The sequence below is a fragment of the Anas acuta genome, chromosome 17, assembly GCF_963932015.1.
Source record: "Anas acuta chromosome 17, bAnaAcu1.1, whole genome shotgun sequence".
NCBI classification, from domain to species: domain Eukaryota; kingdom Metazoa; phylum Chordata; class Aves; order Anseriformes; family Anatidae; genus Anas; species Anas acuta.
In genome coordinates, this window is record NC_088995.1 from 13,264,725 (window position 1) to 13,285,001 (window position 20,277).

Below are 20,277 nucleotides of genomic sequence, written 5' to 3' on the forward strand. Positions count from 1 at the left end.
AGAAAATAACAGAGCACTGTCCTCTTTGTTTTAAAGAAGAAAGAGGTAAAAAACAAACAAACAAACAAAGAAAAAAAAAAAAAAGCACGCTGAAATTCAAGGAAGTACAAGAAGTCTCTGCAATTTTCTTCCTCTTCTCCCACAAGTTTGAGTGTCAGGCACAAGGTAGTACAGTTCCCTCCTTACCAACGATGATAAGACATTTCTAACCCAGGACATTCATGCTGGATTTCCACATACTCCCAATAGCTGTGCTGTAGATAAGGCCATTTATATCTTCTTAACTCACACCTCTGGATAACATAAATGGAATTTTCTTATCTACTCGAGCAACTTCTGGATAAAACTTCTGGTTCCCTGACTGAGCCTGGTTTTCCTAAGACTTCATCATAGAAACAGCTGAGATTGCAGGCTGGATAAGCCCAGAAGTGGAGTTTAGAGAAGACAGACTGCCACTTATCTGCTGAGGGTCTCTATTTTCCCCCTCAGCTCTAGTCACTTCCCGTAGCATTCTTCCAGGAGGGGATCAAAGCAAACAGTAAAACTTAAAGTGTCTGACACTGAAACTGAGTCCAAGCAGGTGGAGGAAGAAGAGCTGGCTGCCTGCTGTTTCTCTCCCCAGTGCTCATTAAACAAGCTGGCCCCTCTGCATTTTAGGAAGTTACTACTTTGTACCTATTTGTAATTCCAGCAGTGTGGTCTGATGGCAGAGTGCCCTGAACAAGAAATCAGTATCCCTGCCAATATTCATTATAACCCCAGCTACACGTGGTCCTCATGCTGATGGGGGACAGGGCACAGAGCTGCTGACCTTCCACTCTCACGAGAGGATGGCACCATTGAAGTGGCAATGGGACAAGCCCCCAGATTACCTGAAGATGTCTCACTGATATAACTCCAGGTCCAATCATGCCACTTTCTTTCCACACGTGGTTACAGAGATACAGTAAGCCCAACTATATGATGTTGATTAACACAGGGGAGTCCTTCCTCATCTTTGAAAGCCCTTCACTATTTCTGGTTGTTCTCTAAAGGTCCTGCACAAAGCCCCAAGAGCTCACTGGTATGTTCCCTGCTAGTTCCATCAACTGTGAACTTCCCATTCCTTTCAGAAAGTACCCTGTCTTGAGCGTGACCTTTAACTACAGTAGGGGTCTTGCACACCATCCAAACCACATATGAAATATGGAGTGCCTTGCAGAAGCTGCTTCTTTCCCTTAATCCCACCTTTTGCTGTTCAGATTACTTTTGAAGACTGCAAGTTCAGAAACTGCAGAAGACTAATGATATAGCCCATGGCTGGAAAAATGCCTTCTGCAACTTCAGTTAACCTAGGGTTTTATTGACAGTTCACTTTGTTTTACCAGCAACAAGGGCACATAGCATAATGTTTGTCCATTATGCTATATAATGTTACGTCCATCATGACATAGCTTTCCTGAAGTAAGCAATTGGAAGAATGTCAGTTTGTATTGCAAATTATTTCACTTTTATGAGAGTAAAGCAGTGGCTGGAAAAAAAAAAAAAAAAAAAAAAAAAAGTGAGATCTGCTCTAATAGCAGCTAAGATTATAAGATTATACAATAACTGTTATTTCTGACTTGTGAAATATCTGTAGATAAATCTTGATTCTTAATGTACTAAATGAAAAGGGCACTGCAAGGTCAGGTTGGAATAAGACATAATACTTCAGTTGTGTATCTTTTCACACAAATAAATCCCAGATGTATGTTTTACCCTCAATTAAGTATCTCTGGCAAGGGATGAATTACTGTTTTTCTCCATCTTTGACTCTAAACACAGATGTCACTCATTAGACAAAGAAGTACACCAAGTAAAGCTATACAGTCCCTGGACTATGTGCTATCCAGAACTGTATGTAAACCCACATGGAAAAAATACATATAATGTGTATACAAAAAGAATCCATACCACTTCAACTATTTAATTTTCTCAAAGGCTATGTTCTGTGTTTTTACATGCACAATGCAGGCATCACAAGGCTTTTTCTGTGCTATTCATGACAACTGCATAACAGTCATCTTCTCGGAATTCATTGAAACTCTGTAATAAAACTGTCAACAGAATAGAAACCCACCTAACATATAAGAAACTGGCCACAGTGAGGAATAAACCCTCACTGATCTTCCACAGCTCTACTTTAAATTACTCAATGAAAAACAAACTGTCTCAATACTGCATTTCTTAAGTTAAACTATGTGTGACAGCACAGATGTGACTTGGATCCTGTAGCACTGAGGATATTGATTTAATGTCATTGATAACAAAGAACTTAATATACAAGTAGGCTTTTACACTAAAATAATAAGTCACTTGAATGTTTATAAAAGCCTATGAAAGGACAGTTTATGCAGTTTTTAGTAGTATGGAGAGAGAAAGTGCCAGTATGTCTAGTAATGCAGGGTCTGTTTGTCAGATCTTCTCCCTAATTTCAGTTCTTTTTATCCATTCTTCTGCATGGAGAGGGCTACGTGTTGTAGCTTCAAAAAGAATTACATTAAATGAAGCAAAGGGCAGGCCACTGGCAAGCAATAGCCAGGAACACAACCCATGTTACTGAAAAACACAGTACAAGCTCCATGTCTCTATTTAGACCCCCAGCAGAAATAGAGCGGTTCAGCATCCCTTATTCTAACCACTGTTTTTTGGTAAATTAGTAAGACTTAATGCAAGCCACAGAAACTCCTTCTATGTGTTGAGGGTATGTAGAGTGTGATGGGGATACGGTACTTAAACTGCTGGGAACTAGGGACAAGGCCATGGTTAGTGGGGGGAGAGGCCAAAAAAGGGGGGTGAGGGGCTAAAAGGACTGCTGGAAACCTTCAGAAAAACCTAGTTGCAGGAAATGTCATGAACAGAATTGCAGAAGAAAAACAGCCAGCCAGCTGCTGCTGGGGAGTTCTGCCAAGGAAGAGAAGCCAAGCAGAGGGTGGGGTGAACCTTTGTGAGATTAGTTTGTTTCTCCTCTCCTCCCCTGAATTTAAAAAGCAAACAAATACTTAGTGGCCACCAAGGGAAGAGGGTATGCACTTTCTAATTAAATATATGTTTTTCTCAAATGTGAGGAAGGAGATTTCTTTGGGCCAGATCTGCCATTGGTCTAAACTCAGTAGCTCCAAGCCCAAAGGTTAATGTTGGACTTTCTCTTATTCAAAGCACTTGATAATTTAGTTAAGATAATTATTAAATAAATAAATAAATAAATATTAAGATAATCAATAGACTAGATAATTAAGTTAAATTTGGTGTTAATTTGACTCTGTTTACAAAATACATAATTTTGTTTAATTCAGAGATTTTGAAGCCTTGTCCTCTGAACATCCAAACACAGTGGATTATTTTGAAAGTGTTGAGAAAGGGCTCTACTGCAAACCACCACTTGTCAGTACACTTCTGTCTTTTGTGCAGTTCACAGCCCCACTGAAAGATTCTTAAAGGTCTGGGAATGAACCTTGATTCTCATTAATGGAATAAGTTAGAGACTAGTCTTATTAATTTAACGATTTCATCTCCACACTGTGACATCCTAAATGTTTGCATGACCTATCCAGGACCACATGACCACTGACTTTTCCTTCTAAGATACTCTACTTCTCTTACTTACTTAGAAAATAAAAACTTTAAGATACTTTCATCTACTCAGCTCCCTGAAAAAAAAAAAAAAAAGAAAAAAAAAAAAAAAAAAAAAAAAAAAAAACAGAAGAAAAGAGAAAGAAAGACTAACTACCTATTTCTATATTGGCTGTATTGTTCCAAGCTGTGAGAAGACTGCATTGCAAAGGACCTGGGACCAGGTCACCCAACCATTCTAATTTAGAGTCTGTTTGACTGATTCACCCTAAGATGTAACTAGCATGTGTAATGAAAAAACTATTACAAATTATACGAAAATGAATTTATCTTATCCACAAGGAATTATACAGTGTTGTGCATAAAAGCCAGACCTTTACCTGATGTAAATCAACAGTTCCATTGTGGTCAACAGTGCTATGCCAGCACACGCTTACTGAAGCGATGCAGTGAAATATGTAGGCTCCCAGGGTCAACATGAAAACCCTTAGAGCATATTTCTTAATGGAACAAACATACAGGTGTGGTGCTTTGTTTTTGTTTTAAAAAGCATGGTAATACAAAGAGTGGAGGACTTTAATATAATATAAAGGAAATAAACAGTGAAATATCAAGTCCTATAAAGACATATAAAATCTTAGCAGGTTGGCATATGTAATTGAATATGGATTGCTTTTTAATCTTCCTTCACCTGAGGTTAAAAAGAGTCAACATATCAATTTTCTGCAAAAATATTTTTAATCTAATACTACAATAGCTTTCCCTAGCTTTCAGAGCACCCTATTCAACAGCTGCTTTATCAGGCAAGCAATGTGAGAAGAACAAAACAAAACATTAAAAACAAACAAACAAACAAACAAAAAACAAACAAACTATGAGCAACAGACTGAAAAATATCTTGGCAGTTCTATTAGATCATAGTTTTATAAAGAGGGAAAGAAAATGAGGAGGGAATGGATGAGGAAATTGTCCTTGGTACTTCTTTTCTCAATTACTGTGCACAGCAAAACAAACAAATAATAATAAATAAATAAATTACTTCTGAGTGTGTACAGCATCAAAAGATCCCATCTTTCTTATGGCACTGAGCAAGGGGCTTCATGGAGCAGCTGCCAAGACAACATCTGAGCACTTGCAGATCTCAGTGCAGCTGTCAGGCACTGTGCATCTGCAAAATAGTTGCCTGTGGTATATAATCATTATAGCACATATATACATATGTGGTATATAATCATATATAGCACATATATAATAATCATTACAGCACATACAAAAGCTGGGGCAATGATTGCTAAATGTATGCTAGGTGCAATGCCTTGACAGTGTTAAAAAGGTAATCGCTCTCCTCTTTGTTTTTGGGTGCTAAATAGTATAAAAGTCAGGTTTTCCCAAGAAGGCTCAAGGAAAGCTGCTGAACTGTTGAGCAATTTTGGCAATGGAAACTGACTGCAACCTTTGAGTTAAGATTACAGTCTCTCTAAACAACACATACATAGTTCCCAAATGGTCTTTCTATAATTTCACGCCTAAAAAATTCCCACCCTAACATAGAAGATATATTTATGTAGATCCCTCAGGTAGTTGACAAATTATGGCATCAGTGGGTCAGTAGTGAGGTCCGAACTCAGGAGCTTCTGAGCAAAAAGTACCATGATCAGCTTCACCAAGCCATGGATCCTCTATGGACAATGCTTGTATACACTCCTCAATTTCAAAGATCTCAAATATGCAACAATATCTTTCTTTCCTTTTCATTTCTTGTTGGTCCGGGTGCACAGGGGCACTATGATTGCTTTGTATGTATTTGTTAACACTGGGCAGAGACAAGCAGTTGCATGGTAAATTCTTTCAGCTTGGAAGCCAAAACTATTTAAGACACAGTACTGCAGTGTAAAAGCATGCCAAACTCCCATTGACTGCAATCTGGATTAATAATACTCACAATATTGTTGTAAATCATGGTAATAAATGGAAAGCACAGAAAGGCTGAAAAATAGCCATGGAAAGGAGAAGGCTCATTTTCATTAGAGATGCATAGAGTTGCACAAATAGAAACTGCAGGATAAGGACCTTTGAAATTCAATTTGGGCAGCAACCAAGTTACATCAGTAAATATTTGATGTTTAAAATTTTAAAATGCCAGTCAGTGAGAAATGGGGCCTAGCAGGGCAGCCTTTCCTTATATGAGTACCAGTAAACAGAGGATTGAACTGATGTTCTAAAGCAGCTTTTATGCTTAAGTGAAAAAATGATTTCTCATGCCCCTTACAGCATTGTTCTGTTCCAAAGAACTACAAAGTGAAAATATGAATGTTCTTGTTCTAGAAATAGTATCATTTGATTAATTACTAATTTAGCAGTCAGCTGGTTTTGATATGTCTTTACAGTTAAACAGTTATATCCATGTGTGAGTACAAAATTTATCCATACACAGCCCTATAAACCAGCATGTTGTTTAGATATCTAAAGATGGACAAAGGACTGCAAAGCTAAATCACTGATACTAAACACTTGGGACATGTTTTTCTCACTTCTTTAAGTTTTAGCACGTCAATTTAAATGAGAGCAAGGGAGAACCAGTCTCTTTCCCATACGTTATTGATAGAATTGTTTACGCAGAGCCACTGCCACCAAACTCTTCAGGACACTGCACATAGCCTCCACCTGGCTCAGGGCATAACCTCCAACTGGGTATTACCTCTCCAGAATTAATGGATGAGATCTGGTTCCAAACAGATCTAATTTGAATCAGGTAATTGAAAATGCAAGTTATTTCACTCAGGGTGCCCATGTTGAAGCAGTTACTTATTGCTCAAAAGACCTTATTCTGTTTTCATGCAGTGTTGCTAGGGTACTCTGGCAGCAGCAGTAGCAGGATGTGTGGGCACAGCCCTGCAGAGCACATTTCTGCTCTTCCCTTCTCTCCCCTCCAGCACACACTCAGAGCAGCCAGAACTTCATACTTCAGAGAAAAATAAAACCTTTCTGATTGTCAGGGACAGAGTAAAATAGTTTATCACACTGGCAAGTAAATAAATAAAAAGAAATATATCCCTCTTTTTATTTTTAGACCTACCTGAAGTGGAGTTTGCTGAGAGGTCGTGAACACAGAATCCTAAAGGGCTGTTATCCGCTAACCACTATCCCCATCTATATCATTTATGCTCTGAACTGTATTAATGTCTGTATTAGATGGGTCAATATGAAAATAATATATCAGGACAGATAAAAGAATAACAATAAAAAAGCTAACAATACAAAACTACCCCAAACCTGGGCATTTGGCCTGGTTCTTCCAAGTAATTTTGTAAAACACCACTTCAAATAGTACAAAGCGAGACTGATTGTTAGTGCAACTTTTTGCCACGGTCATTCATCTGATCCAAGATTATGTTGCTTTTGCTGTTCCTGCATACTTATGCCCCTTAAGAAAAAAAAAAAAAAAAAAAAAAAAAAAAGTTTTTGTTTTTGTTTTTGTTTGTTTGTTTTTTAATGTGAATAAATGTAAATACTTACAAAGATGCCTGTGCAACCCATCCACCAGTCCTGCAAGATTCCAGTGATATAAGGTGCGAGAACCTTACTGGCCCTTTTTGGACAGATGAATGAACTATCATTTCAGTTTTCCCCCACCCAGCTTACAATCAACATACTAAAGGAGAGTTTGTGGTCATGCTGATACAAATCCATGGTAACTTTCCAAAATTGCTTAATGAAATGGACAACAGTGTCTTTTGGTATTTTTTGTTTGTTTCTTTCTTTTTGCTATGCCTCTTCCTGCTACTATGCATTATTACATTAAAAATGCATTTCTTTTATAAAATGAGAAGCAGATGTCCTGTTCCATATACCCTTTTTTAGCTCCCTCTGATTTTCTTAACTCATGTGAAAGTACTGCTGAAGGAAAACAACTGGTTTGATTCATAATAAAAAGACTATTAAAAATGGACATCTTTTCTAATCCAACAGAACCACAGTGAAAGAGATAAACAATTGATTTTTCCCCCCCATTCACCTATAATATTTTGACATAGGCAGAAATATTTCCCTTTGCTATACAACTATCCAGGCCTATTGCAGAGCTCTGTAACAGGAAGCAATGTCTAGGCAATGACAAGAGCTGTGACAGGGACCAGAAGGCAGGCACAAAGCGTAATCCTTTAAAGGGATGCACAGAGTAGAATCAATTTTAATACTTTTCCTATTAGGTAATATTTCCACAATTCTTAGTTTCCAAATCATTGCTTAGGCTTTTCCTCCTTATGGCTTTTTTTTTTTTTTTCTTTTTTTAAGAGAAACATTTGCATCTGATGAGAAACATTCAAGACACACAATTTAACATTTAAGCTGCAGCTGTGATTCACAATCCCTAAGTAACTTCAGCAGAGAGAATTTAAACCAGAAACAAGAAACTGGGAGAACTCAGCACGAGCTGGATAGGTGCTGGGCATGCTGCCCACTGCGGGGCAGTGCCTGTGGGAGGGAAGCAGGACGGAGAGACGGGCAGTGCCTGCCTGCGTTTGCTCCAAGGTCTGCAGAACAGTTACAGTCACTTGTATCCCAAAACAGACACGCTTGGATTGCTGATAAGTAGATTTCACAAAGCTCAGCTGAAACTGAAAACCCTTGAAACAGAGGTTCAGTCCCTACAAATAACATGCACCAGCACCAGCAAGAAGTTGCCCTGAATTCAGAAACAACACAAAACTACAAAACCCAACAGCAAGTCCCACTGGGATTTTTTTTTTTTTTTGTTTAGGTTTTGCATACTTCTTTGCCAATACACAAATGAGGGCTGGATTAGCAAACATCTGTTGCTCACAAGACAGAAAGTATCAATTATAAGATGAATCAATCAATATTTAGTCATATTTATTATGGAAGAGGCTTTAGACTCTATTAACACATTTTTTTCACACAATGAGCCACAGTAGTTAGCCCAAAACTACCAGATTTCTAAGTGAAGAATCAATATATATTGCCTTTTCTAAGTACACGGAAAGAAAAAGCACAAATATGCCCTGCACAAAGTCTGTGTCCTTATTTTGAAGAGCACAAGGACTCTGACAGCTTAGAGCAGTGATCATTAAAATTTCATGTACTCTGCATGGTAATAACAGGAACAATAGACTGTTTATGGAATTATTGGGAATATTGCATTTATCTTTCTTTGTGAAGACTTCAGTGCCTTGTACTCCACTTGCAAGGACAAACTTAGCTACTGGGAATGGATAGCTTTGGCAGCCTGTGACTGCAAGAGGTCTGATACAGCCAAATGCTGCACATGAAGCAGGACTTGGTAGTGTTAGGTGATGGGTAGAATTGATGATCTGATGGGTTTTTTCCAATCTAAATGATTCTGTGTTTCTTTGGCAAGGGGGCAAGGGCTGCTGGTCCCAGGAAAGGCTCCCTGAGTCTCCCTGGGGATCCCAGCTAAGCTAGTGAGGTTTTGCCCAGGGCACCAGCTGAAGCACCGTCCCATCTCCCATATACACACCTGCATAAGCAAGGGCTTTGTAGCCCTTGGCAAGGTAGAACAGAAATGAGAGCAATTCAACAGGAGTTAAGTGAGCACCGAAGGAGCAAGGTCTTCAAGCCACGGACACAAAGCTTTTGGTTTTCTGTGTTTAGCACATACTGGAACTCTGGTTTATGACACAGATACCCTAATATGGAAAAAAAATGTACTCCTGAAGGAAAACGTCAGCTTCTTCAGATTTCTGGAGAAGCTCCTCCATGAGTTTCAGTGAGAATTTGATCAGGTCTTTGTTATGTCCTTTAAAAAAAATAAATAAATAAAAAATGATTGTGTAAGATATTCAATTGGTTCATCATTATGTATTTGTACTGTCATCTTTGCTAACATTTCTGTGCAAAGGCCTAGGTTTTAAAGGGCAGTTTGAAGACATGATTTAATGAAAGCTTTAGGAGGAGTTTTAATAGTTCATGTCAGAAACAGAGTACCAGGCTTAATTGTAAAAATATTTACCACTCAGTATGCCCATTGCTAATTTTTTTTTATAGGATTGGATTTATATGTTAGCATTTTCCATTCTCATTAAAATCCTGGCTATGCGAATGTTGCAAATGAAAAGCAATGCCTCACATTCTTTGTGAATTATATGTGGCAGGCTTTGTTTTATATTGACCCTTTCAGTTCTTATATCCCTTGACTAGCTACTAATCATCATTTATCCTGTCCCTGACTCTGCTAATCTCTGCAGAGCGGGTGAGACAGGCAGTCAATGGAGGCGATGGAGTATAAATAATGACAGAGTACAATAAACATTCCAATTGCAATGCCACATCTCATGACAAAGACTTTCAGAAAGATACAGTGCACAGTCCTTCTACGATAAGGCTGTTGTAACCAGATTGGGAAATATTGCAAAAACTTTATGCTTGCTTAAGCTTCAAGATATTCAGGCCCACTAGGTGAGATAAGGGAATGTTTATTCTGTGTAATCAAAAAATCACTTGGATTCAGGATACGTGGTTTTATTCTCAAATTCTCTTTCCTCATGTGACTCTTCATTGGTTCTTTCCTGATTCAGTGTTTGGTTTCATGTCCATTATCCTACCTATTTAGTCTGTAATATCTCAAAATAAAATACATCTTCTCAATCTTGTTATGCTTTACACAGTGGGAATCCAGATAACATCTGCAAAGACCACTGTAAATGTATGTGTTAACATACAGCCTAATACTGTGTCATTTTCTGATAAGCAGCCCTGGATCATCTGAATATTTCATTAAGTTCCCAGTGAATGCAGGGACTTTCTTCCCCTGACTTCTCTCTCCCCAAACTCCAGGTGGAAGACATAAGCCTGCTACTTTATTTCTTCATTTGTTTCATTTCTAACAAGCATCCAGCCATACAGCCCCAGAGTAAAACTGACCTGGGAAAAAAAAAAAAAAAAAAAAAAAAGAACCCCAAGAAAAATGCAAGGTTTCTATCACATTAAGATGCTAAAGCTCTAAAGCTGCTGTCTTAAGCAACACGATCAATAAATGAGACAAGGAAGTGCAGACATGGAGCAAGATTGCTCTCTTAGATACAACCCAAATCTGTACCACATTGGTTTTAATATTAATCCTCAGACACAGACAAAAATCCTTTTCTGCAATGCTTCTTGAGCTGCAGAGCAATGTAACAAACACTCTTGCAAGGCTCTGTGAAAGACTTTTTTAGACTGTAGCATCCTACTAAGATATCATACTGTCCTGACTAGGTACTTCTAGGATTAATTTCATGGCTTTCCATTGCTTGCCTTTTTTCTTCCTTCCTTCCTTCCTTCCTTCCTTCCTTCCTTCCTTCCTTCCTTCCTTCCTTCCTTCCTTCCTTCCTTCCTTCCTTCCTTCCTTCCTTCCTTCCTTCCTTCCTTCCTTCCTTCCTTTCTTTCTTTCTTTCTTTCTTTCTTTCTTTCTTTCTTTCTTTCTTTCTTTCTTTCTATTGTGGAAAAAAAATCTGTCAAGAACATTTACATTTTTCTTCCTCTGATTTGAATCTTTTCTCCCATTCCTGTACATTTGCCAAATATGAGTTGTCTTTTAGTCTGTTGCATGAATGAGAATGAAGCACACACAGCTATTAAGTTCAATGTCATTTTTCACTCACAGGAACTGTGAGGGTGCCAGAACTATTTGATTTGTGCATCAGCCACATCCAGTGAATCGAGAACCACTCGAATTAGGCCTGCTCCATTAGCTCTAGCTACAAAGTTGAGTAACATGAGACTAAGCCATTGAACTCATTTTTTTTTTTAATGAGAGAATGGCAGCTAGTGGAGCTTCATGTACGGCTCTAGACATAATGCAGATAGAGCTGCTGATTCAGCAGTGACAGAGCTGTAGCTGGCTGCAGTTTAAATCAGGGCCCCTGGCTCTGCTGATGGCTTCACCACACAAGGACAAGGGCTGGCACAGCCGCAGCCTTCAGGACCGCAGGAATACGAGGGCAACTTCAAGGCTGTGCTGGCAGAACAGCGATAAATGATGCACTCCTGAGGAGCTGAGGCACTCAAGTTTCAGTGATTGATTTCTTTTCAGTTTAACTGGGATTAAATTCTTAAAATAGGGGTACGTTCAACTTTCAGTCTTCAGCCACATTGTGAATGACACCGAGTTTTCCTCTTTTCCCTTAGCTAAAAGTTTACATGAACACCTGATCAGAAGGGTTGTGTGCAGCTGAATCGGTGGGGTGAAGCAAACCCAAAGCGCACTGCTGCAGGCTGAGGAAGAGAAGCAAGCAGCCCATTAAGGTGTTACTGCCTGCTGGCTGATGATTCATCTGGGCACAGTGCAAAGTGCCACATGGTATGGCAATTTATGGCATCTTCTGCCATAATTCAAATGCCTCTAAAATTACTCAGCTCCCAGTTTGCACTGTTTGTCTGGAGCTCAGTTTTTCCATGTGATTCCTGAAATCAGCAATGGGTCCCTCTGGAGACTGAGCTAATGGTTTGAGGAACGTAACTATGGTAATTAGAGCTTGGCAAAGATTTTTGCAAAATCTCCAGGCTCACTTGTTGATTACTTAGCACAACAATTTAAAACAGGAAAAGAATGAGAAATCTCATGTTCCTGCCTCATTAGAAATGCTGCTGCACCCCCTTGCTTTCTCTTTCTTGCACTTCAGTGAAATGTCACCTTTTGGTAACCTGGATTTTTAAGCATCTTAACAAGATGCAGTGGCCAATACTTAATCAATATTCCAGAGTGCCACATTCCAGTAAGCTGCTGAGACACGGCACCCTGCACATCAATCGGCATCCTCTCTTTTCTTCTTTTTTTTAAAGTAAAATACATTGCATAAATTGGGGAAATGCTTTTAGACCTAACAAAACTATAATCATATGCAAACAGAAATGGCTGACTGCACAATTTAATTTACTCGGATAATTCTATATAGCTTCTGAAACAATTACGAACCAAAAAGCAAATGCCTTCAGCAAACTGCTGCATGACAGAAGCTCTAAAGGGCTCAGAGGTACCCAGTCTGTTCCCACTGAACTTAGGAAAGAAACTCCCAGTAACTGCAGTAGGTACAAGGCACAATATTTCTGTTCTGCTGTGATTAAGAGTTATTAAAAAGAAAGACAGTCCAGCTCTAGGAACACCATGTCTCAGAACATTACAGCAAATATTTCAGTGTCATCTGAGTGCTAGTTAGGGATGCTTTATACCATGGAGCATGGAACTTTCATTTGTTCACTAAACATTATTTTTGGAAACAGTCTTGCTTGTGTTCATGGGAATATATCCAGTGGGGCCACACTTAAAATTAAGACATCCCTTTTATACTTTATAAATATTTCAATAAATGGCTGACAGACTTAAAAATAAATGTATTTTTTAATAAATGGATAATGGTTAACATGTCACAAAATACAAATAAACCAGGAGATTCCTTCCAACTATTACTTACAACCTAAGAACTTTTAGTATGCTTGTATGCAACAATGACACATGCTACCCACATCTATCCTATGTCCATATTATCTAATGCTCCTTTAGAAATCCTTAAAAAAGGGCTCATTAAAACAATGCAAAGTCTCTCTTTTTTTCTCTCTCTCTTTTAACACAAATTAGATGTTCTTTTGCAAACACTCATGGTAGGTAATTCAAAACCAAGTATTCAATTCAAGTATTTCTAAAGTCAGAAGAGAAGAAAGAGTAAAAAAATCCTTCCCTAGAGAAGTATTTAGAATCTCCTCAGCATAGTAGGTTGGCATCAATGCTGTGACATCTATGCAGTCACTGGAATTCTTGGACTACCCTGCACGCTTTGCCGTAGTTAATGGGAACAAAACATAAACAGCCTCAGAAAACTGTACCATCGGGCTGTAATTTATCTGGTGGGGACCAAGATCACTGCAGGGTATAGCTCAGGTTATGCTGACTAATAAATCATGAGTTTAAAGCACCTGAGTGAAACAGCCTTGAGCCTCAACACAAAGCAAAGGAATATAATTTATATGCCGTCTTAGAGTTTATGGCCAACCTTTCACTAGGGTCTCCTAGTGCTACACAGAATCAAAGGGCAGAAGAGCCTGGGGAAGGGTAGGAAGATGGGATGAGGGAAGGAAAAACACACCTCTTTCTTCCTCTTGGACTCAGACGTGTACAAAAACAAGAATTTATAATCTGTCTAAGCATACTTCATAAGGGAACAAAAGAAAGTACAGGTCTCAAAAGCAGCAAAATCCCATCTGAAACATTATTTACCAACAGGATTATCACTGATGTCTCTTCAAACAGTGCTGCACAACAGCCAGCTACCTCTGGTGTTACCCAGCATGTTAGGTACGTTTTAAGTAAGATGTACCCAGTGCACAGAGAATAGAATAGAATAGAATAGAATAGAATAGAATAGAATAGAATAGAATAGAATAGAATAGAATAGAATAGAATAGAATAGAATAGAATAGAATAGAATAGAATAGAATAGCTCAGGGACTCTTCTGAGCACTCACAGCATTCACCTTAGGACTTCAGTAATGCAGCCAGGACTCTTATTTCCTTTTTTTACAGTAGTGATTCATTTCTGTTTATTTCCCATCAGCAAAGTATTGATCCAACCAGCCCTTTTTTGGAGTTTTGAACCCACTTCTCCTCTCATTGTTTGCTTTAGCAAACTCCTAGTTGTTACCACATTCACCCTCTGGAGAGCAGGAAAAGCACCAAAACCAAAGGCCATTTCCAATGGCTTAGGTAAGTCAATATGTTTCAGGAACGTGTAATCTTTAATGTTTGCTGTCAGTTAAAAAATAAAATTTTGATCTTTAAGGAAGTTCAGCATGACTTCTGAATGCAAGCTTTTGAAATGTAATTTTATCAATGGATCTGTCATAGTCATGCTTAGTTAGTCTTTTTATGTTGCACTGGACCTATAAGGAGCTTCAGGGTGAGCACTGAGAATCAGGATGAATTGTATGCAGTGCCTATCATCTACAGAAGCTGTTTGCTCAGTCAGGGCTTAGTGCTGTATAGAGGGAGTTTCTCCATCAAGATGATCAGCAGCTTTACTGCTCAGCCCTAGACCCAGTCTGAGGCACATTGTCAAGGGACTCTCCTAACAGTAATCAAAGCTTTGTTACGGGTTCACATCACATCTTCCAAGTGTATATTCAGCTCAATCTGCCTTTGAAGTGAGTTTCACCACAGAATTTATGGCTTGATCCCAAGCCCATTTAGGCAGGTTAAGGTCTTTATTTGGATTTAAAGGAGGTTTGGATCATTCTTTCTATTATAAGGCCAGCAAAATTTCTCATTAACACCCTCAGAGACTTCAGATACTGACAGATTTCATTACCTAAAAGTATCTAGTAAGAGCCTTCCAGACTAGAGCCCTTTACAGCACAGAGGTTCAGCCTGCTTTAGGAGAACATTTTACTTTTGTACTTTTTGTTTGTTGTTGTTGTTCCAGGTTGCACTATTTTCTAGCATTTTGTTCTTGATTGACCCAGATACAGGCTGCCCCAAGGCATATAAACATGAGCTGCTCTGTTCAAAATGGAATTTGTGCCAGGAAATATTAAGGATAGGAAAGCATTTGTTGTGTGTGATGGCCCTGTTCACTCCCTAATCTCCTTCATGGGTTTCCGCTGTATTCTCTTCCTACAAATGCAGTCTAATTTGCTGTGAAGAGGAATTTTCAGTCTTGCTGGAGAACACTTCAGCCACCTGCGCTCTGCCTAGGCATTGTACATCACAGAACAGAACCCTAGAGACGGATGCTGTATCACAGAGATATGAGTATCATTCCCATCTGAGTCTCCCCACAAAAGGAAGGGGCGACTCAAGCGATCAAAATTACACGTCCTTTGGTTTGCACCATTGTAAGGATCTTCTTAATTATTTACAGACACTTAGGGAATGCAACATAACTAAATGTCATAAGAACTTTCATGAGAAAACAAAAAGAAAATATATAGAAGACATCTGAAGGCCAAATACAAACATTCAGGCATACTCAGTAACTATCTGATGCAATATTGAGGGTTATTAGATGTAATCTGTATTGCAGAAACATGTCTTACACTTGAAGAATTGAGGCTATGAAAATACTATTTCTTCCTATATCCACATCCCACTTGTTCTGCTTTTGGCTTCTCTTTCTTCCCAGCCCTCAAGGACTGAAAGCATAACAACAATCACATTATTTTTTAACTTAATAGAAGGAACAGTGAAACTAATTCCAGCCTTGGGCAGTCCAGACAGCAGAAATCTACTCTCATCCTTGACGTACATAAATGAGATTGCAGTTAGATTGCAATCTTACTGTCAACTGCACGCCGAGGAAGTGGTATGCAGGGCTCTTCTCTGTTCTTTTCACTGGGTGCCTAATGATCCCTCTATCTCAGTGGGAACTTGTTAAAATATTGAAAAAAATCTCAAGATAAATTTAAGCATACATAGTAACACGCCCCATGGAATAGAATTAACCTAGATGGCTATATATGTTATGCAAATTGCAGCATATGACTATGTGGTAGATGGATATTATAGGTTACAGCACTCGCTAGACTTGGATTTGTTGTCTTCAGCTGACAAAAAATGACATCCCAAATACCTACTTTTGTCTTTTCCTTCCTAGTAATTAACACAAGCAGCCTTTAATGTATGCTACACCAGGGGACTGCCATCCAACCGCTAATAACGTACACAAGCCAATGAACGTAGCAATCATGAGACTCTGACATGGCAGTCTCCAGCTCCCCAGCATCAATTACTAACACAGTTCCTCTGACACAGGCTATATAAAGTGGTTTGCTGGCATGCTGAGGGCTGAGGCAGGGTTTAAAATATCCTCACAAAACTATCTAACGTGTGCAGATTTCCCACAATTAAAAGTAAGGGTTTTTCTACTTGTTTTGATTGTAGCCTTTACAATATTATTTCTTAAAAAAAAAAAAAAAAAAGTGGCTGACTGTATCTTGTTTTGTTCTGTCTTTCAAGAATGCTTTTCTTAGAGGGTCGTTTAAAGCAAAAGAAAATGATTCTTCCCCCCTACTTGTTATGGTGACAAAAATTTCTTTGGGAGAATGCTTCCATTTCAGGCTGAAACAGAGTGTATATTACTCAAACAGAACTATTGGCATCTAATTCTAGCTTCGCATATCTATGCGAAGTGGTGTTTTTTACTATTCCCTAAGCTAAAAGACACAGCACAAAATTGCAAACTAAAATACATTCTCTGGACAATGCTAGTGGTATTTTGACTGTGGTTGGAAATTACGCAAACAAGCACATGAACACAGGAGGGAGAGAATCTCAAAATACATTCTGTTCACAGAACAAATTCACTGCGATTAAATTAGACTTAAGTTTATCTGATAGTAAAAAGGGATCATATCCAAAAAAGAGCCACAGATACGGATGTTGAGTGCACAAACTGTGCTCAAACATGATGATATAAAATTACTTGTTGGGGAAATTTAACTTTCTCAGACACAGACAGAGATAGCAAAGAAGAAAATCACATGTATACCTGTCCATTATTTTATTTTATTTTATTTTATTTGTGATGTGAAATTCTCCATTTCTAAGTTCATTCATTAGACAGAAAACCTAAAGGTTCATGAAGAATTGTTTCTTATTTTTCCTGAAACTTCAGGAAAAATAATTTCTCTTTATGCTTTGTTTGTATGTGGATGGAGTTGTTTAAATTTTTTCTGTCTTTTCCATTTTTGGTGTAACGTGGGACTGGAAAAATAAAAATGTCAGGAAATTTTAATAATTAAAATATGGAAAATTGCACCTTTTCTATACAATCTCCATACCATTTCCCCCACATAAGGGAAAAGAAAAAAAAAAAAAAAAAAGACTACTTTTTAAAAAAATTAAAAAGATTTTCAAAACAATTCAATTGTTTCTCTCTCAGTCACATTCTCTTGGTTTTCAGCCTATATGTAACAGGGTAAATTATTAAATTCACTCACATTAAATCTCTGCCTAGAAAACGTATACTGGTATCTGGGAGGTTTACACAACTAATTTGTATTCCTCAGGGAACTGACATAGGAAACATTACAGACCAGAGTATGACAGCACTGCTAACGTTTCTGGATGGCATATGTTAAAAATCCTGAAGCTGTGTTTATCACCTACTTTTCCAAGGACATACTTTTATTTTTGCATGTTTTCCCTATTGTTATCTTACTGCTTTTCCCAAGATGCTTTTCTTCCAGTATTGGGAGTTCTTTCACCAATTTTGGTGGCAAAAGGAGCAGGCCCACCGAATCTGTGTAAACCTAGATCAATCCTACTGGGGTAATGACTTTAAGAGATATTCATTAGAATAAAGAAAAACTAAGGCTAAGCATTGGGAGTGCGGGGATTGTTGGTTGGAGGTTTTGTTGTTTTTTCTTGTTTGGGGAATTTTATTGTTTTAGAGTATGACAAAGCATGGCCTGAGGCCAACAGTGTCATTTGTTTATCTAAGATTTGTGTTGTAAAGAACTTGTTTTCATTTTACATGAAAAGAAGAAAAGGAAAAACAATTTTATTTTGAGCTTGCTTCTAGTATTTCAAGCTTTAACTCTGAGAACAACTTCAAGGCCAAACTTTAGACACCTAAAATACAGGGTTTCTAAAGAAAATGCTGACAGCCTCTGAACTATAAAAGTTATAGAGAACCCTGTAATAGTAATAATAATATCTTTCATTTATATACAGTGCTTTTTCTCCTAAAACGTCTCATAAACCATAAGTCAAACAATCTCATCTGTGGCAGTAAAAAGGACTAAAATAAGAAGTATTGTAAACTTCTGGATTGGAGAAAGCTTCCACTACCGGTTCAGTTGCTGGCTATGATTACCAGTAAAATTAAGTTAAACTAAACAAAGTAATTTTGGCGGCTCACCTGGTCACTAGTGCCTTCCCTCTGAACTGATCTGTGTGACAAGAATGAGAATGAGCACAAAGTAAGAGCAGATGTCCACAGACTCCTGTGATGAAAAAAAGATTTCCCATAGGGCTCTGAGTTCTGTGCAGCCTGTCACAGACTACAGCATACAGGCTGATAGCTCTGAAACTCTAGCTCTTGAGATTTCCCTCCAGAAAGCTCAGGAAGGAACAAGTCACTACTATAAAATATATACAGGATCCTTATCTGGGTAAATAATATTTGGGAAAGAAAAATAAGACACATTTTTCTAGGAGAAAATAGTTAAGAGTGCAATGGTGTTTCCAGTTTTAGTTAAATCTTTCTGTTGACTTCAACAGAAGAATAAATTTTCTCCTGAAGTTTCTCCAAGAGACCAAGGTTATAATACATAATAATAATAATAATAATAATAATAAAGTAACACATATGTGAATCCTATATGAATCATAGAAACTAAGCACATAGCCACTTGGGGAAAATTGAGGCCATTTCTTTGATGCATGCAATTTTCTATCACAGTACATGGCATAAAAGAGGTCTTAGCTAAAGAAATAAAATGATTAAGAAAATAACTTCAGATAGAAATTTGATTATTTATTTATTTATTTATTTATTGCATAACAGTTTCTTCTCCAAAGATCTTACTATCAAGTTGAATAATGAATGTCTGATTTATGATGAGAAATGGACACAAAACAAATAGTAAAATATTTGTGGCATATGGGAGCCAGCAACTATGTGAACTGCCCAAATTGTTTTCATTTAGTTTGGCTTGTTTTTATTGAAAAAATAATACATATACATAAACAGCCAACTCCTGGTCTCTGTGAAGTCTGGTAGAAATTTCACTATTGTCTTTAGCAGGACCAGAACACGGCTTTCTTGATTATTATTTGGAAACTAGTGGTGGGAAGTTGTTGGGGTTTGTTTATTTGTTTGTTTTAAATATGTGCATTGAAACAGGAAGACTTCTAAAAATACATCATACATTAACTTCTAATTAATTCCTATCAATGATGCAGCTCTAATATATACTAAAATCTGTTCCAAGTGTCTATTTGTGTTAAGTCCCAATATGCCAAGCACTGTCTGTCCAGTTTCATCTTTGAAGACCCAAATACCTAAACAGAAAAGATTAAGAACAAAAAAGTTGAAAGATGAACATATCCACTTCACAAATGGGAAAACTGAAGCACTGGAAAATTACAGAATCTCTCTGTTCTTGATATAATTCATCATACTAATTCTTATTTCATCTAAGTGAAGCAAACACATTTAAATACTCTGTTAAAATTAACAGAAAGTAATGCCAGATCCAAAAATCAATTTTAGATGTCAAACGCTTGGTCAGTTTAAAACTATCCTTTTTACTCTCCTTTTATAATTGAAATCACCGACTGCATAGAACTGTAGTGCCCTAGCATAATGATCAGGGGTAGCACAGCAGCCATAGTCCAGGACAGTATAGGGATGGATGGAGTAAATATACGGAAATAATATTCCTATACAAATAGATTCGTCTTCATATTTATCCTTACAGAAAACAGATTTGGCTATTTGGGACTGTAATTATGAATGATAGCAATTTATACATTAATTCGACAATGCTCTGGAAAACAATGTGTAAAACAAATAAAAATAAGTGAACACTGAATAACTTTGACAGATCATCCATGCTTTTGTTTCTAAGAATTAGAACAAACCAAAGAGACTATTTAAAGTGTTACACTTCATCAGAAAGATACCAAGCATCTGGTTTTCTCTTACAGATATCAGGTTTTGTATCACAGGCAGG

At 37.7% G+C, this 20,277-nt stretch overlaps 1 protein-coding gene across 3 annotated transcripts in view; it reads right to left on the reverse strand.

Moving 5' to 3' along the window:
• The window catches only part of ADGRD1 (adhesion G protein-coupled receptor D1), a 156,171-nt gene that overhangs the window by 70,403 nt on the left and 65,491 nt on the right, over positions 1 to 20,277 (reverse strand). The window lies entirely within an intron of this gene.